Here is a 20,202-nt window from a genome sequence, read left to right as displayed (position 1 = left end):
ACCGGACAGGGGCTGGGCTTCTCCCAGAAGCTCTGGCAACACTCCGTTTGCCTGCATTTTCCATCTTCTGGAAGCTGCTTGCATTTCTCTGCTGCAGCCCCATTTCTCCACTTTCAAAGCCAGCAACTCTGAGTTACATCCTTGTCACCTGCGATTACTCTGACCTCCTGCCTACTTCTAATTTTAAGGACTGTTTTATGGTTACAAAGGATCCACCCAGATAATCCTACATAATCTCCCCATATCAAAGTCTTTAACTTAATCACATCTGCAAAGTCTATCTTGCCATGTAAGGGAATATGCTTACATGATCTGGGGGTTGGTTTTTGGACATCACTGAAGGCCATTTTTCTACCTGCTACAGATGGTGTCTGAGCTTTCAAGTGTTTAACCCTGCCTTACTTGCCCCACCCTTATCCAGGCCCTGCTGCAACGTGAACTGACAAATGAGATCATGTTGGCTCTGAGTTTTTGTACTGGTAGCAATGTTTTCAGGAGACTTTACAAAGTTCATTGTTCACCTGCAAAAGTGTTCTAGAAGAAGCCAAGAAATAGAAGAGTAAAATTCAAAAGTTCATGGAAAAATAGAGAAAAAATTTTCTTTGTGGACTTGCTTTTAGCACAGTAGTTAAAACTTCAGTTAGAATATCTGCATCCCAAATCACAGTACCTGGGTTCGAATCCTTGCTTTGCTTCTAACCCCAGGTTCTTGCTAATGTTCACTCTAGGACCCCAGCACAGAGTCTCTGACACCCACTTGGAACACATGAATGGAATTTCTGGCTCCTGAGTTCAGTCTGACTTTGTCTCAGCTGCTGCAGGTTTTTGGGGAATGAACCAGCACATGAGAGATTATCAATTCTCTTTTTGCTTTTCAAACATGTAGAATAAGTTTTCTAAATATGAAGTTCACTTTTGTGCAAAACAATTTGAAAATAACTGCAGAATCCCATAACACATGTTTCCCAAGAACTCTTTGAAGACCCTCTCATGTGCACATATTTTATGATTTTCTGCACTTAATTTATCTTTGACATCTATTTTCCATGACCTTTTTTGAAGTACCGTTATAGAAGTAATCAGAAAACTGTAAAACAAGCACAGTAAGTTTATGTGCAAAGGCAGCAATGTTGCAATACTTGGAAGCAGATGAAAAGCTAAAGCTCATCTCCAAAGCATCAAGGGCATGTTTCCTTACTCTAACATTCTTACCCTACTACTTTTATTCTACTCTCGACAGTTCAATAACTTTTAGGCGTTTATTTTTACTGAGGTGAAAGGCAGACACGGAGTCACAGGCAGACACACTGGTTACTCTCCAAACATTTGTAATAGCCTAGGCTGGCTGAAGGCCAGGAGCCAGGAATGCAGAGACCCAATCACCTGAGCCTCAAGGGCTGTGCTCAACAGGAAGCAGGAATGGAGTGCAGAGCAGAGATTCGAACCTTGGAACTCTGATAGAGTCTATGGACAGTCTAACCCTAAGCCAGATGTCCAACTCTCTCAAATTATTTTAAGATCTATAAACATTCCAGCATGAAAAAGGATTTTTTGTTGTTGTTCTTGCTAGGAGATTCTTCCATTTTCAGCTGTAGTAAAGAACCATACTTCTTTGAAGAAATGTGGTGGTGGTGGTGGTGGTGGGGGCAGTAGTGAGGGGTGGAATCTGGAAGTCATTATTCCTGTCACATGAGGCTCATTGTTCCCAATCCCACCATCAATGAACATGTATAAACTTTCTCTCAAGTTGATGTTCAATTTTTCCATATTGATCATCCTATGTGTTTGTGAGTTCCTGAGTACAAGGACTATCTCATTTGTCTTTCCACACTATGTAAACAACAGACATTTTTGTAAATATAGCAGCATCGAGTTTTCAATATAAACCAATAAATTGAGCAAAAGTATTCTTTTTACTGTGGCTCATCTGTGTGAGTGACATGCCTAGAGTCACCCAAGACATAAGTCCAGCCCCATTGTATTCCAGAGTACAAGCCCTCTCTACCTATTTTTACCTCACTTTATGTTTAAAATTTTTATGCAAAGTTTTCAATAATTCAATAGATTCAATGTGGTTTGTAGATACAATTCTGACCATGAACAGAGATAGCCACAGTCTACCTGCTCAGGAATAGGAACTCTACTAATGAGATTCAAGAGACAGCAGAACAGCAGGATCCACCCCTTCCACGACTGCCTGGAGTTTCTCAGGGACTCATCGAGTGCCAGTGAGTGCTCAGCCACTTCCCTCCTCACCCTGGTGAGCTCCAAATTGGAGAGCAGCAATGGAAAGTGGAGGAATGTCCTGTAGTGCAGTCTCCTCTCTCCTCTCTTCCACCAACTTGTCACTACTTCCCTATTGAGGAAGGGGTCTTTGGAAGAAAAGGAGAAAGGTGTGTTTTCTTAAGGGGATTGGCCAGATTTCAGAATTTGCTTCTTCTGCTCCTCTCTTCTTCCTATCAGATGACTCTACACCCACCTGTCATCTTGGCTATGTTGAATTTCCTGGACAATGGAAAGAGATGGCAGAGACCATGAGCACCCACTGCCCTTCCCACTGTCTCCTCTCAATCTCCTGTTGTTTTCACAGCAATTCTTGAGCCTCTTCTTTCCCTGGGTATTGTTCTCCTACCAGTCCTCTTCCCCAATCCTAGTAGTCTGTTGCCCTCCCCAAAAAGTTGGTGCTGCTGCTTCTTCTTCCCCTCCTCCCCCACCCCACAAGGGGAGAAGAAAGAAGAAATTAAAAAATTCTGTCCAGGGTGGGAAAGCTGAGATTTAAGAAAAGACACACACTGCAAAGTCAGGGGTTACAGCTACTTGAGAATCCTTGGGAGCTGGGAGGAGTCCAGGGTAGCAAAAGCAGGAGCTACTAGGTCCAGAGGTGGAAGGACACATGGAATCCCAAGAGGTTAGGGTTAGACGCACTTCCTGGGTGAGCGGAATGATGTCACAGTATCGGCCTGTCTCCACACTAGCTCCAGATCTGCTCTGTTCTTTTGTTCTTTACATCCATCTTCCCTGTGATAGAGATAGGATCTAGCTGTGTCACCATGTTTCTACATCCCCTTCCACTTTCCGGCCTCGTGCAGATTTCATCACAATAACTTCACATTATTAAAAAACTCACTCCAACTTTGATCTTCTAACTATACCTCCAGAAAATCATTATTGGGGGAAACTGGCAAAGCTATGGGCAATTCAAATATAAGCTTAAATTAAGACGATATCTTCACAAATACCATATACTTTATCTTTCATAAGGTACATAAATCAAATATTCTGTTCAAAGTACAATGTAGTAAGTGACATAGTTTAATGAAAACAGTCTTCTAACCAAAATATCATTAAAGCTAGATTCAAAAACTGAGCATTCCAAGTGCCAAAGATGTATTAATTACCCTATTTCTGATCAAAGCAAAGCAATTTCACTTTCCATCAAAGCATTCAGGGAACTTGGGAGAATGACATCTGCTTCATTAATATTATCCTTGCCAAAAGGACCAATTAAATTTAGACTCTACTCTCCCTCAACAGATCTACATACCAACACATTACATGAGTTATATTCAAAAAATGGCTGCTAGAAAATATTTATATACATTTATCCTAGAGCTATCTTTAGGAATTTTTTCCTATAAAGAAAACTCCCAATGTTGCCCTAAATTAATAGATATATTTATTTGTACAAAGAAGAGCAAATTCCAATTCCTGCCTTTACCAAAGCATCCAGTGCCAGCAACAGGATCAGCAGGTGCATTTTCCAGCATCCTTTCAGGCACATATTCCAGCATGAGAAAACCCTGCAGTGAGTACCTCAATGACAGCTCATTTGTGGGTTCTCCCTGCAGAGCACTTTCAAGCAGTCCAAGGCTGCCCTGTGGAGGTCCGTGAGAGGCCTAGTGCCATGGACCCTTCCTGCCAGCACAGAGTTCACTCAAGGATGCACACTGCTCAACAGGGTGCATGTGATTTCACAAAAATATGTCTCTGGCATTTCACCCTGCAGTCAAACCTTTTTTCTCCCATACCCAGTATTTCTCTAGTTGTTGCTTTCCTAGTTTAGACCCTGAAAACAAGTTGATCAAGCATCATCATGGGAAACAGCAAGAACCGCCCCCCCAAAAAAAAACAAAAAACACTATACCAAGAAAACTTGCTCAATAGAACTTCGGAGTAAAGATGTTAATCAACTATAACATTCTTTAGGACTGTACAGGGCTTGTTAAAATAAAAGCTTCCTACATACATTATGGATGTACCCTTTTTCAAGAATACTTCTTTTTAAACACTGATCTGGATTAATCAATATTTCTTTATTCAATTTGACAGGTCTTTCTCAAATTTTATTAAATGAATAATCTTGAAAGATTCTAAAAATAGATTTCTGAGTCTCACTTATATCCAGTGAATGAGAATTACCCAGCAAAGTGTGTGATCATCTGGACTTTTATCAAGATGATGACAGTGAGACAAGTTTAAGCAACACTGAATTAAGCAGTGTTTCTAGTGTTCTATTAAATGCATAGCTATACACTGGATCCTGTGGCTAATGCAAAGATGATATAACATACAGTTTGTATCCTGGGAAAACGAAGTTTTACAGAAGAATGCAAACAGGTCAATAATTATACAGGCCAGAATATATAAGAAATGTATTGAGAATTGTGCCATCCCAGTAGATCTATGGTATAAAGCAAGCACAAATTATATCAGGAAATTGAGGTTTGTAAGGAAAAGCTTTAAGGAATATTTTTCATTTTAGGTGAATTTTTCAGAAGCATAAACTTGGAAGGAATCAGAAAAGCCAAAGGCATAAAAACCACATTTATGAGAAATCGTAAGTGACAGTGTTTGGCTCCGAGGAGCAATCAAACCAAAGACTGGAAATTTAAACAAGAGCCCACAGGAGAGATTGTTGATGGTTCAGCAGTGTGACGCATACTTAACTTTTTAAGAGATGAGATCAATGAGCAAACATTTGTAATCAACCGGGCAATGAAGCACTTGAGAGTGAATTGTTTACCACAGTTTGGATAAACCAAGGAAGCTGGAGGTGTTTGCAACACCACCACAAAGGAGTTATAAGCTCACCATGCCTTACAGTGGAAACAGAAATGGGAATTAGGGAGTGGCTATTGAAAAGGTAACTTCCAGAGGACCTAGTCTCTGACTTCAAGAAAGTCACCTGAGAAACTCAGATGAAAACAAAGACAATATGGATTGACAATGAACAGATTCTGCCCACCACACACTCAGCACTCACATACACCAGCAGGAGCTGCAGACTAATTGAAGCAACCTCCAATAATTCCCACTAACCCCTGACTAACAGCCCTACTTCCTATGCAGGAAAGTATGTACAGAAGACTGGTCCAGTCTGTCCCACATCCCATTTAGCTCTTGTACATATCAACGGGTGTTGGGACCTAGCTCAATCCAAATGAATCCACTCTTCAGCCCATACTCATGCTGGCGCATGCCATCACCTATCTAGCCAGGGCCACCCCCAGCCCTGGTTCTCATGCTCACCAATGAGAGTTGCAACCTATCAAAGAGATGCACACCATTTCCCTACTGAGCCCTCTCTCATTCCTGTATCTTGCACACTCCTGGTACTTCTGCAGAATAACTTGACAGGATTTGCCCCCATTCCCAGCACTTGCCAGCTGATGCTGCAGCAAAGCCCAACCACTCAGCACTCACTCAAGCTCATGCATACTCCAGTAGGTACAGTTGGTTAACCCAGTCTAACCCCCTAACCTGGTTGCATGAAGGCCAACAGGTACTGTAGCCCTGCCCATCCCAGTCTGCCCCTAATCCCAGTTCTCACACCTAACAGTGGGAACAGTGGCCCAGCAGGAAAGCTCCCTGCAACTCCCATACCAGGCTCACCACCCCCCGCCCTCCCCTCATGTGCGCTGCTGGGTTCTGCAGCCTAGTCTGGCATGGCCCACCTCACCTTAGCATTTGCCAACGGGTGCTGCAGCCTGACCCAACCCAGCCATGTGAACAAGATAGTGTGCAACATGGAACATATTTCCATAGTATTATACTGTGATTAGAATCCTTTCTTTAACTCTTTTTATTCAGATTAAAATATAGAAGGTCAAGCTAATAAAAGCATGAAAACACACACATCTTTGCATCTTTGATTCTAATGGGACTTCCTGCAGGCACTTGTTCAGCCACAGTCTTTCTAAAAAGCAGGATTAGACACTTCATGAGACTGATTCTGAGGTTTAGACACCAGAAAAACAAGAGCCACTGGGCTCTTTAAATCCTGTTATTTCAGTTAATCAACTTGTTTTTTTTTACTTTAGTATTATTTATATGTGCACATTGACAACAGGATTGTATAAAGTTTTTATCCACCACAAAACTCAAACTACCGATGCAACTATTTAGGATTCAGAGTCTTGGAGAACACAAACCTGGTAGAAATTAGGGCTTAAAAAGGCACCTAGGGTTCACTAACAGATGGACCTAGATTCACAGGACATCAAAGAGAATTTGCCATCCTTCCAATCATTAGCATACTCCGATGGAAACAAAAAGACTTATGCTAGGCATATCTGAAGCACGGAAAAATAACTGGTCTTCCTGCATGATATTTAATGTAAATATTAACAGCTTTTGATAAAGAGAAATATACCACATGCCTAAGCAAACACAGGCATATGTTTTTGGAAATTATTTTAAATACAAGCAGCTTTGTAGAAAGTCTCAAGTATTATTCCAAACGTTAGCAATTACATTCTCAAAGGGAAGACTAGTCTCTATAAATGAAATAAACACAGGGATTCCTTTTTTAGTACTTGTGATTGTGCAATACAGATGTCAAGACAGGTTTATACTAAGAGCTAGGAAAATAAGCACAATGCTGGGGGCAGAAGACATGACATTTTTTTCAAGGAAGAAAAGAAAATCAAGTCAAGAAGTAAAGAGTGAGTAGGAAAACATGGGATGAGGCAAAAATCCTACCCATGATCCTTTCTGCTCCTTCCTACCCCTTTCCAGATAGTCTGTTCAAACATGGATTTCACCACAGGTTCATCTTGCATGGCTCTGAACTTAAGAGCTGGGAATAATTGTCATGACCATTTGTTAAGCATCTATTTTGTATTGGAATATTTGGTAGACTCTTCACATATGCATCCTGCAAACTGAGACATTCTTACTACCCTCTGAGAGAAGATTTAAAAAATAAGTTCACAGACCTAGTTATAATAGTACCCAGTTCATTTCATAACTATCAAGAGCAAAATGGGGTAAAAGCTCTGTCACCCATAAGGGGTTGCAGATGTAGTACCAGGTTCCAGGCTGCAGTCTCACCCACATGTGGCTACTGCAGATATTCAAGAAGTGAATCAGTAAATTAAAGGTTTCTCTCTTCCCACGCCCATTCTGTATTTTTGTGTGTGTGTGCATAAGTGCACAAATATCTGCCTTTTAAAGTAAAAAAAAAAAATTCAATGTCACAGATACAAGCTATATAGTCAGGAATCGTGGCCATGCAGTATATAGTCCAAAAGCATTTTATCCATGCACTTATGATTACCTACAATATTTCTCAGCTCACACAGACTACTTATTAGCTGGACAGTTTCTTAACAGTGATACACTCAAGTGTTTTCATTTTCTTTCTCTTGTTTATTTTAGCTTTGATTATTAGACCAGCACCTTGGTCCACCTGTGCTATTACAATAAAATACCTGAGTAAATTTTGGAGAACAAGAGTGATTGCTCATAGTTCTGGAGATGAGGAAACTCAACAAGGAAGGTTCAGTCAAACTTGATATTGAGTGGAGGGCTTTTCCTTCATGAGTGGTACATCTTCTATGTCTTCACATAGAAGTAGCCACAGGCTCTCTGATTCTCTATTATGTTGTTATTTAAAAAGCAATTATTTGAAAAGCAGAGGGACAAAAAGAGACACACAGAGATAAACAGATCTTCCATGTGCTGGTTCTTTGTCCCAGTTGTCCACATCAACCAGGGTGGGGTGAAGCTCAAGCACCACTTGAGTGCACCATCACTCGTTCCTGCCTACAGCATCTGTCAGTAGGAAACTGGAGCACAAGGAGGAGTTAGGTCTCAAATCCAGGTAATCTTCCATGGCATGCCAAAACTTTAAAGAACATCTTAACTGCTATGCCAAAGACCTGCCTCTAGATGTCCTTTTGTTTTTGTTTTCTTAATAACATAATTCCATTGGAAACAAATACTCCTGAGCTAGTCACCTCTTAAAGCACCCACACAGACATGTTTCATACTAACATGTTGAAGAATTAGGTTCCTATATCTGAATTTGGGAGCAAGACCAACATCTAGAAAACAGCATCCAGTTAGTTTGATATTTTGACGTGCCAAGCTAACTGTTGGAAATATATTCACATAGCTCTGCTAATTATTGATAAGCACATGATTTTTAAAAAGATTTCTGTTCAGTCATCTGTAATATAGAGCTAGAGAGATATCCTCTATAATTCTACTCTTTGTCAAGTCTTAGACAAACTCTCTATTACAAAGCTTTCTAGAAATCCATTGATGAAGGTGAAAAACTCCTGTGGGTTATTACCAAAGGAAGAACAGAAAAAGATTGCTTTCCTCATTTTCTTTGTAGTTTATTGACTAGAGGAGTACATTATGAAATAAGATTGGCTACAGTTTACCCTTCTTCTCAAGTGCATGTGTGGATTTTATCAAGCCAAGCAACAGCAATAAGTATGTGAATGTCATGTCGCCAACCTACCCTCTAGTTTGGACCGGGAGCATTCATCTTACCACGTCTGACTACAAACGCAGCAGGGTGCCTGTGTTTGCCAATCTTGGCATTGAGCTGGCACTAGAGTTCATCTGAGACCTATTCTACACAGTTCGTGCGACTCTCAACCTCGATTTGGTTTAACGGAAAATTCATAAAAACAGAAACCTCTTGCATTTCTGCCACTAATTGGAAAATCAGAGGCAAATATCTCGAATCTCTGTAAAATATGGTAATAAATTTCATTAGTGAAAATTAAATCTTCCATTTTATAAAAAGGAAGCATTTTAAAATTCTCAAGGATAGCATTACAGAAATGTTATTCATTTTAACTTGTGACGTAATTTTTGTTTCATTGCCATGAATGGATACGTTCAAGAAAAGAGACACACCAGAGAGCCAGACTTGCACTGTCTTTGACATTGGATAACATCAGGAACACAAACTGTAAAACTAGAAAACAGTATTTTAAAAATCCATAAATTTACTGGATTTATGGTTTAAGTAAAAAAGTACCATGGGCACTTGGAGGAGGAAAAAAAGCTGTTTAGACTTGCATGACCTGAATTTCAGAGTTGAAAAAAAAAATGCCTTGAAATGTAGAAAAGCTATACTGCAACAAGGTCAAATATTTTGCTCAATTTCTCTGTCTATGTGTCATATGCTACTTCTCGTGTGGAAAACCAACAAGGTTACCTTCTCATCTAAGTCAAATTTGTTAATCCCAGCAAGAGAAAGCACCTAAGGCTGAGGACACTGTGAGGTAGAAGCAGACAACCAACAGGACTTAGAACTCACACAAGGAGAACAATGAAGAATACTTGTGAGGACAGATGGACTATGTCACCTCTTAAACAACGAGGCCAATGATATCTTGGAGCAATCAAGATGACCCAGGGGTCACAGCCAGAGCCACTGACCAGTGATAAGAATACACTAGATGAGGGTAAGACTCCAGGCAAGGCCTCAGCAAGCTTAGAGCCATAAGCTGTAAGACATGTCCCCCATGCTCTAGGTCATTCTTACCCATTTCCCAACTCAGGCAACACCCCAGCATACTCTCGACTACCTCCATCCTCACCCTCCCCACCCAGGTTCCCAAGGGAGCATCAGGAGACCATCTCCGGCTCATGGCACTAATGTCATCTGACAACAAGGAGCGGGATAACCTCTTCACAGGAAGGAAGACTGAATAGTTCTGTCACCCACCATCTCCCTGACAACCCCCTCCACCACAGCCAGCAACCTACCTGGGTCTACAATCCCCTCACATTCCTAATGATAACTTGAAAAGTAAATTAACCAGCCCCCACCGGGACTTAGGAGAGCCAGGTTGGGTGTAGAACAGACCAGATTAGGTCTTGAATCCTGCTGAACTTTATGAAAGCTGTGTCTGGGCACGGACCAGGTATCACTGGGCTGCAACAACCAACAACAAGGATCCCATATAGGTGCCAGTTCTAATTCTGGCAGCCCCATTTCCCATCCAGCTCCCTGCTTGTGGCCTAGGAAAGCAGTCGAGGACAGCGCAAAGCTCTGGGTCCCTGTACCGTGTGAGAGACCAGGGAAGAAGCTCCTGGCTCCTGGCTTTGGACTGGCTCAGCTCCAGCCATTGCGGCTGCTTGGAGAGTGAACCATCCAACAGAAGATCTTCCTCTTTGTCTCCTCCTCTCTGTATATCTGCCTTTCCAATAAAAAATAAATAAATCTTAAAAAAAAAAAAAAACAGAATGGCTGTGGCTGGTTGAGCAAGGCCACTGTTCTTGTCAGGACAGGAGGTGAAGAAAGACAACCTGGGTCAAAAATCCACTGGTGTGCGTGAGAACTGTCACTTGGAGGAGACTTGATGGAGGTACCTGGGAGACTTCATCATTGTGATGCAGTTTCTGCAGGTTAGTGCAGGAAGCAAGGCAAGGAGCAGCCCAGACCATGCCAGATTACAGTACCTGCTGACATACTGGGGACAGACCAGTCTGAACCAGCACATAACACTCACTGGCAGATCTGAAAACCAGAGCAGGGGACAGAAGAGACAGATAGGGCAACACCAGCCAGTTCACACTAGGACCAGGACAGCAATCAGGCTGAGCTGGGATAGGTTGCAGCACCCACTAGCTGCAGCTGTAACAGGGGGCAAACTAGACTAGGCCAGGCTGTACAGTAGATTGTGGATGCTGAAGTGAGGTAAGTCATGCCAGCTTGGGCCCAGTGGGGGCCAGGTACATGAGTCCCAAGGATAGGGGATCTGACAGGGCTTGGGGAGCCTGGCTCAGGTCCTGGGGCCCATCTGTGTGGTGGGGGCTGGGTTCCTGAGCCACAAGAATGAGAGAACTGGTGGGGTTTGGGGTCACGTGGCCCAGATCCTGGAGTCCGCCTTCTAGGTGGGTGTTGGTTTTGTGAACCCCAGGGGTGGGAGATATGGTGGGGCTTAGGTCTCCTGGCCCAGGTCCTGGGTCCCAGGACTCACCTTCTAGGTGGGTGCTGGGTTCATGAGACCCAGGGGTGGGGATCCGGAGGGGCTTGCGTCTCCTGTCCCTGGCCCTGGGGCCCGCTTACTAGGTGGATGTCCAGTTCTTAAGCCCCAGAAGTGGGGGATCTGGTAATGCTTGAGATGCCACCCCAGGTCTTAGGAGTTGCCTGCAAGAACATCTCCTACTTAATGAAAAAGGTGGATGAGTGGACACGGGCCCTGTTGTAAAAGGGAAATATGGCAACTCATCTAGTGCTGCAGCAACAGAAGGAGAACAGAACAAACTGGACAACTACCCCAAACAATGACAGCAAAAAATCTCGGCAAATGGAGTCAACGGACATTGGGAGGCTGACATCATCCTTGGATCAGTGAAATTGGCAGCATTTCAGATCTATCCAAATCACTTGGACAGAACCCTCAGAATGTGTACACATGGAGACTCTGGGTTGATAGGAGGTGGCGGTTCCTCATCCCTGGGTACTGGGACATGTGGAAAGTTATGAGTGGTTTCCCCCTTTGTCTCTCCTCTTCCCCCAGGAATAACAAGAAGAAATAGCAAATTTGGAAGCAATGAGTTCATTCAATTTTCCCAAAACCTCAATCCTTCCCACCCCGATCAAACATGTAATTATTATTGAAAAACAAAATTTAAAAAAGACAGTAAGTTAAAAGTAAGCCAAAAAAAAAGGCAAGAAAAATCGAAATTTACTAAAAAAAAATCTAAACAATAAACAAGCATCAGCTTTAACACAAAAAATGGACTAGAAAAGACTCCACTCCAAAGCTTTTCATTGCAGTTTATATCTCCAGAAACCACCATCTTGCTCTTCATCAGTCTCATAACATCATTACCTGGGGCCAGTGTTGTGGCATAGCAGCTTAAACCACTAATCTGTAACCCTGACGTCCCCTACTATAGTCCTGGTTTAAGCACTGGCTATTGCACTTTTCATAATTTTCTTTGCTAACACACCTGGTGAAAATGGAAGATGGTCCAAATACTTGGACCTCTGCCATCCATTTGGGAGATGCCAGTAGAATTCCAAGCTCCTGGCATCAGCCTGGCCCACTCCCAACCACTGTAGCCATTTGGGGAAAGAACCAGGATATGGAAGATTACTTTCATCTTCTTGTCTGCTACTCTGTCTTCAAAATAAACCAATCTTCCCAAAATAATTATAACGTAATTATGCCATTTTATTATTTCAACCCACCACTCCTGTTTTTCTTTAATTGGTTGTGTTTTTTTTTTTATAACATTTTTTGAATCCAGGAAAAATTCAGAGAATGACAGGGGCTCGAAGTTAGAGGAGACTTCTGTTGTAACTGAAAAACATTGGCAAATAAATATCCAGTATTTAAAGGGGTCCCATGGTGTCGTAAGCAAGCATTTTTCCCTTTAACCACTTGCCAAAGTAACACTTATCCAGGCAAGTTACACCAAAACATCTTAGCATCGCGAATCAGTTTTCACGCAAGTACCACTTACAGTCATATTCATCAGTTTGCTTTCAATGAAAACAAAAATGATTACGTTTCAGCATATTCTTATTTTTAAACAAAAAGAATTCCCACAAATTTACAAATTGCATGTAAAACTGTACCAGTTCTACCAAGCATAATTTTGGAAGCTGAACAGCATGGACATGTCACCTTTTCTCTTTCAGTCAACATGTGCTAACTCCCACTGGCATTTCTGAAATCCTCACCATAAACAGAGGCTCAAATGTGGTTGTAAGTCTTCTGGTTTCCCTGCACACACAGGAACTTTTCTGATTATACACGGGCTAATGCTGACACATTGTGTTGTTCCAACTAAGTAATTTCAAGCTTTCACATCTGAAGTTGACCTATATTAGCACTCTGGATGCCAGATGTTCTTGTGAAGAACCATCTCCTCTGTAATGTCATGAACTTTGATTAAAGTAGATGAAGGGCATTATATTTACTTCATCACCCTTATGCGGAACAGGATTCTGGCTATTGATTACAACAAGGTTCCAGTTGGAGAGAATAAACATCACTGCATGAGAAGTCCTGAAAGTTCATTTGAACATACAATGTACAACTTAATTGATTGATTTTAAGCAATGGTCGGTCAGCCTGACCTAAAAGAACAAACTCTCTATGACATTACCTACTTTTATGATGGTCCAGGAAATCAGTAAAATCACTTCTGAGAAACTGGCTTTCTCTGAGACCAAGATGACAAATAAACAGAGTCATTTCTATATAATACTGTAAGGCATAACAGGTTTTGTCTCTACACAGCGGCATGCTACTTTGATTGATCCCAGATGTTACAGAAAATAAAGGCAAAAATAAAAGCCATTTAACATGGATCAGCATCTTTTTACTTATACCTGCAGAAACACACTCAGAAAATGATTTCTTATAAATATCATTAGTCAAGATCAGAGTTCAACTGCCAGAATGATTAAATATGAAAAGCCTTATGTGGAACTGGGCCAGTCAAGTTTTCTTCCACAGTATCAAAGAAGAGGAAAACATAAAAATGATTACAAAATTTTTACATTAAGATTATAAAAGCTAAACACAGAATCTTCTGTTGTCACAAAGTTGACTTTTTTAGTGAGGTTTTTAATGATCTGAAACAGAGTAACAGAGCAGAAGAGAGGAAGATATTGATATTTCAACCACTGGTCCTTTTCCCAGTGCTTGCACAGACCATTCAGGTCTCCCAAGTGGATGGCAAGGCCCAAGAACTCATCCATCTCCTGCTGCTGTTCCCATTTGTATTAACGAAGAGCTAGACAGGAAACAGACCAACTGGTACTCTAAATGACATTCCTATAGGGAACCCCACTGTCATAAGCAGTATAATCCACTGTGCCACAAACTGACTCCAGAAAGCAGACATTTTAGTGTGAATTTCACAATCTAGAACAAAAGGAGATATATTTATGTTAGATACAGGGCTTCTACTGGTCTCATTCCATGATTGGTGGGGGAGAAACACAATTCTGATGGAATTGAATCAACCTATAGTTCTAAAATCTTATTGAAGGCATGTCAAACAAGTTCAAGTCAAGTCATGTATCTAGCACATGTACTAATGAATTGATTCAGCAGAATCAGAAAAGACTAACAGCAGAATTGACTACGATGTCTTCTGTGGACAGAAGGGTTAGTTTGTGTCATTTATTTGATGTGACCTATGGTGGGAGTGTTTACCATCAACTTTAAAATAAGCATGAAAATCATAGTTCATGTATCTCTCCCCTAAAGCAGCATAAATGAAATTTTCAGAGAATTCACACATTCTAGACTTCCTCAGCTGTATCATCAGTGCAGAGCTGTTTTTCCACACATGCCATTTTCCTTACTAACAGATCCAACAGATTTTTCAGTTACTCTGAGAATTATTCACGGCACCTTTTCTGCAGCTACTGCTTGTCACTATTTGAGACAGAGGCCTGACATTTATGAAGATGAAGTAAGCAATGCACATTAAGGATATATACATGCCCTTCAAGTTACAACAGTGTTATATCCCAATCAATAGTTTAAAATATCTTTAAATAAGAATTATACTTAATACACTTAACCTACCTAGTAGCACAGCTGACCAACACAGTACACTATGTGGCTTCAGTTGCTGGCCTGCAGCTCCCACTGGTGAAGGTCAAAGCCAGGGCTGTGGGAGTACCAGGACGGGCAGGACTGAAGCTCTAATCAGCATACATGTGGGCTAGGTCTAGCTCTGAGCTGGCTCTAGCGCCCACTGATAATCCTGAGAGCAAGGATGGGTGTGGGACAGGTCAGGCTCAGCTGCAGCATCTGCCAGGTCACATGACAGCAGCTTTCAATTCTACTTTTCCATGAATTTCTAAAGATTTGTATTTGAAAGGTACAAAGAAAGCCCATCCATTGAAATCACTCCCCAGTGAGTTTGTTAACAACCAAAACACTGCTTGGCCCATGCCATGAACTCTGAGTTTTTCAAGTGTGTAAAATCAGAAATGACTTGGAAGAATCAAAATAATTTTCAGAGAAAATAAGAAGTTGGAGGTATTAAATCCCTATCAAGTATATCTATAGACTTTGAAACATATTATCATTATGTAATTAAAACAGCCTGGTACAGGCATGAAAACTAACACAAAGGCCAATGAACAGAATACACAACAAACACAAATGAAAATAAACTCAACTACATGCTGCTCACTTTTGAGAGGCATATCCAGAATACATTACACAAAAAGAACCATTTCCATAATAAAATGAATGATGCTGGATCATATGTTAGATATATTTTCAGATTTTTGAAGAAATCCCCTATTTTTCTGGAACAACTCAGAATGCAAACTGGTATAGACACTACAGAAAATAGCATAGAAAACTTAACAGAGACCTGGTGCAATGGTGTAGTGGTTAAGGTCCTCACTTTGCACAAGCCGGGATTCCCATATGGGCACCAGTTCTAATTCTGGCAGCCGACCTGCTTCCCATCCAGCTCCCTGCTTGTGGCCTGGGAAAGCAGTCGAGGACGGCCCAAAGCCTTGGGCTGTCTGTACCTTTCATTTTTTCCAAGTTGATTTTTTTTTAAGATTTATTTTACTTTTATTGGAAAGTCAGATAATACAGAGGAGGAGAGAGAGAAAGATCTTCTTTGCACTGATTCACTCCTCAAGAGGGCAAAACAACCATAGCTGAGCCGATCCAAAGCCAGGAGCCTTGTCCTGGTCTCTGTAGTCCCAAGGCTTTGGTCTGTCCTCAACTGCTTTTCCAGGCCACAAGCAGGGCGCCGGATGGTAAGCAGGGCTGCTATGATTAGAACCAGTACCCACAAGGGATTCCAGCTTGTTCAAGGTGAGGACTTTAGCTGTTAGGTTACTGCGCTGGGCTGCCAAGCAAATTTTTTAACCTTTCCTGAAAATGCCATTTTTATTAGGACTGTATATGAATGATTTAAAAGAATAATGAAGGAACAGCAAATATTTATCTTCCCTGAATTGAAAATAGTCAAATTGTTTTTCTAGTAAGAGAATAATTGCCATTTTGGCTCATAAGAAAACATCTATATTATATTTATACACTCTCTTATCCTGGGAACCAGATACAATTTTATGCAAACAGACAAAATGTCTCCAAGTCAACAATACAAACTTAGCCCAAATTTAAATTTCCTTTCCAAACAAATATTGTTTACTAAGCACTATTTTTTTCTTATCAACAAATACTCTGGAATTCCCTACTAGTTCTAGCATTACAATAAAAGCTCACCTGTGTTTTCCAATTTACTTAATGAAAATAATCATCCAGAGCATTATAAATCTTCAATAAACTGATAACAGATGACACTGATTATAAGTGAAATTAATTCATAAAGTGTAACAGAGAATATAACCTTTCATTTCAAAGTGAAGTCCCTATTTGTTGATTTATAAAGCACTTAGTCTCATGGCTGGAATATTTTCTTTATTAGAAAATAAAATGTTTTAGCTTAAGTCATTTCTGTAGTCAGTCCACATTACTCAATAATTCTTTCCTACTCATGCTTAAGCATGTTCTATCTTTTCCAATTTTGCTTTCCTGATAAACCATACTGGATGATTAATCATCTACCATGTGAATGAATGAACACATCATTAAGAAAGACATGGATCATGACAACAACCAGCTAACTTTTCATATGGTGGAAAAAATACTTTTCCCTATGATGAAATAAATTAATTGTCTTCAGCTTTTCTGAGGAGGAGGGCCAGAGATGCGCAGAAATGGACGTAGACAGCAGGCCAATCAATAATACTCCAACACTCTAAGCATGGCATGAGTCCATACTAGTATTAATCACCTCAGGGACTGTGTGGGAGACCTGGAAGAAGTTCATGGCTCCTGCCTTCACACAGGATCGGCTCAGCTCCAGTAGTTTTGGCCCCTTGGGGAGTAAACCAATAGAAGGAATATCTGTCTCCCTGTCTCCTTCTCTCTGCATACCTGCCTTTCCAAAAAAAAAAAAATGAATAAATCTTTAAAATTTAAGGCAAAAAAAAACCCTCAGGGAATAACTCTCTAATCATAAATAAAGTCTCTAAATTTCTAAATCTCTTTCAATTTTTAAGTGTCCACTGATCTGGGCAGCTGCTGCCCCAGACTCCTTTTGTTTCACTCTTTTTTCTTCTTTTTCCTCATCATGTGGTCATTCTTAGGATGAATATTTGAACATCAGGGCACTGTTTACATTACCTCAAGTGCCAAGCTTCTCAAGGGGAGTTGAGTCAGCCCAGCAGAACATGTCATGGAGGGGAAGGGGATAGTACTGCCACAGTGATTTACCAACAGAACTCACCCTACATGAATGCTGTATAAATTAAGTCCCATCCATCACCCTGGTTGACTTTGTCAACTCTTTCTTCTGTAAACAGCATCAGGGCTGTATAATATTAAGAAGGGAATAAGAAACGGTGATAGAGGAACTTGCACAGGGCATTCAGAAATTAATGTCCTTGTGCTATTAGTGAAGAAAACAAAAACTGTACCAGATATATCTGCTCCACATTGTAAGAAAACATTCTGCAGGAGACTGGATAAAAAAGAAGTGATGAGTATGGATGGCATTACTAAATATGGCCCCTGCAATAAATACTTTCATTATATGGTGTTTTTCCAGGTATAATCATGTGACAATCCCATGCTAACCCATGACTTTGCCTGTATTACTTAGTTCTTGAAATCCATTCTGTTCAGAGTCTGTGTCTTCAGCCTGATTAACCCACAGTCAGTAAGTACAATGTATGCTCCATGACACCAGTTACCAGGTAGCCACCAATAAGAGGACTCCGGGGACTGAATACTGGGAACAAGCAGCAGAAAAGCCCATGATGGTGCCAACTAAGAGCTACCTCTAGGCAATTGATTCCCTGGGTATTGACATGGCTTTATTTCCAAATCTTCAAACTGCGTCACTAGAAACTGAGCTCTCAATCCTAAGAGATCAGCATTCTTGACTGCTCGGCAGGAAGTAACAGGGAGAAAAGTCAGTATTATTTACACTCCTCATTTATTTATGTGCCACAACTCCAATCCAGACCTTTGAGTTTTATTAATCTTCGGTGTCAGATACAATGTCTAACACATACAATGTTTTATGTGAATGTTTTCTGAATATATGAGTGAACTCCTAGCAAACTCAGATTTCTGCTATTGAACTGCAACACCTGCATCACATAATGAAGAAACATTTGTCAGCCAATCTTTACCCTCCTACAACAAACTGGCACATAATATGCAAGTACTTCAAGCATTTTAAATCTTTCCTGAGCATCTGTTTTCAAAAAATTTCAAATTCTGGAACTTGTATGCATGAATTTTCAAATTAGAATACCAAACTAACTGTGGACAACAAATATGCCTGAAATGACTTACCAAGAAACATTGCTTGCCATTGTCTTATTTGAGTCAACTTATTAGAGTCAGTGGCCAGTTGGGACCACCTGACCAATTACATCAGATAAGTCTATGAAGAGCTACCATGAAATAAATACCTCCAATTACTTGATAAAAGTCCTTTAATTATGATTTGAAAGAGGGAATACGGTTATGAAACGAAAGACAAACTACATAACATTTCAGCTTTCATATAAGAGACAAGATCAGAAAAAGACTCCAGACAGAAAATGGCATAACACAACCGCGTAGGACAGTGTATGAGCAGGCGGTGACAACAATCTCAACCGCCAAGAGCTTGAACGAATTCCAGATGCTGCAGACAAAATCTGAAGAAAAAGCTTGGTGTCAGGGATTTGGAAGCCCACAGGCACGCTGAGAAACCTTTGACTCTGGAAAAATTTGCAACATGGTCTATAAATGCACCACACCCCCGACATCTGAATGCAAAGAGTGAAGGAAGTATCACCAGATCTGTTGAAAAAGTCGGGTTTTCAGGAAACTGTTATTGCTAGAACTGTTATGGCTAGAATCAAGCATGAAGGAGTTTTGCAATAACTGAAAATAAAACAGATGCGAAAACAGTAGTTCATGCTAAGCATTGAATACAATACAGTAAGCACTAAAATAAAATCAAAGAGGGGACTAGACGAAAGAGGACTAGACCTGTGCATATCTCTAATGTAAAGAAGCTAATTAATGAAACTACATCAAGAAACATGCAATTATTAACATGAGTTTATAATGATCATAGATATAATCAGTTTATTTATTTTTAAAGATTTATTTATTTTTATTGGAAAGTCAGACATACAAAGAAAGGAGGAGAGACAGAGAGGAATATCTTCCATCTGATGGTTCACTCCCCAAGTGGCCAAAACAGCCAGAGATGAGCTGATCCGAAGCCCGGAAACAAAGCCTCTTCTGGGTCTCCCACGTGGGTGCAGGTTCCCGAAGATTTGGGCCGTCCTTGACTGTTTTCCCAGGCCACAAGCAGGGAGCTGGTTGGGAAATGGGGCTGCTGGGACACAAACTGGCAGCCACATGGGATCCCAGAGTGTGCAAGGCAAGAGCTTTAGCTGTTAGGCTACAGCACCAGGCCCAATAAAATAAATTTTTAAAACTGTGGACAACTGGGCCCGGCGCGGTGGCGCAAGTGGTTAAAGGTCCTCGCCTTGCACGCCCGGGATCCCATATGGGCGCCGGTTCTAATCCCGGCAGCCCCGCTTCCCTTCCAGCTCCCTGCCTGTGGCCTGGGAAAGCAGTCGAGGACGGCCCAAAGCCTTGGGACCCTGCACCCGCGTGGGAGACCCAGAAGAGGCTCCTGGCTTCGGATTGGCATAGTATCGGCCCGCTGTGCTCACTTGGGGAGTGAATCATCGGACGGAAGATCTTCCTCTGTCTCTCCTCTCTGTATATCCGCCTTTCCAATGAAAAAATAATAAAAATAAATCTTTAAAAAAAAAAAAACTGTGGACAACTAAGCTAAAGTACAATCTGAGTAGTTGCTAATCAGAGTACTAATAATCTTAAAGAAAATTTCAATAAATCCTTA

The sequence above is a fragment of the Ochotona curzoniae genome, unplaced genomic scaffold, assembly GCF_017591425.1.
Source record: "Ochotona curzoniae isolate NIBS_2020 unplaced genomic scaffold, NIBS_Ocur_1.0 contig_1482, whole genome shotgun sequence".
NCBI lineage: Eukaryota > Metazoa > Chordata > Mammalia > Lagomorpha > Ochotonidae > Ochotona > Ochotona curzoniae.
This window is presented reverse-complemented; position numbering follows the sequence as displayed.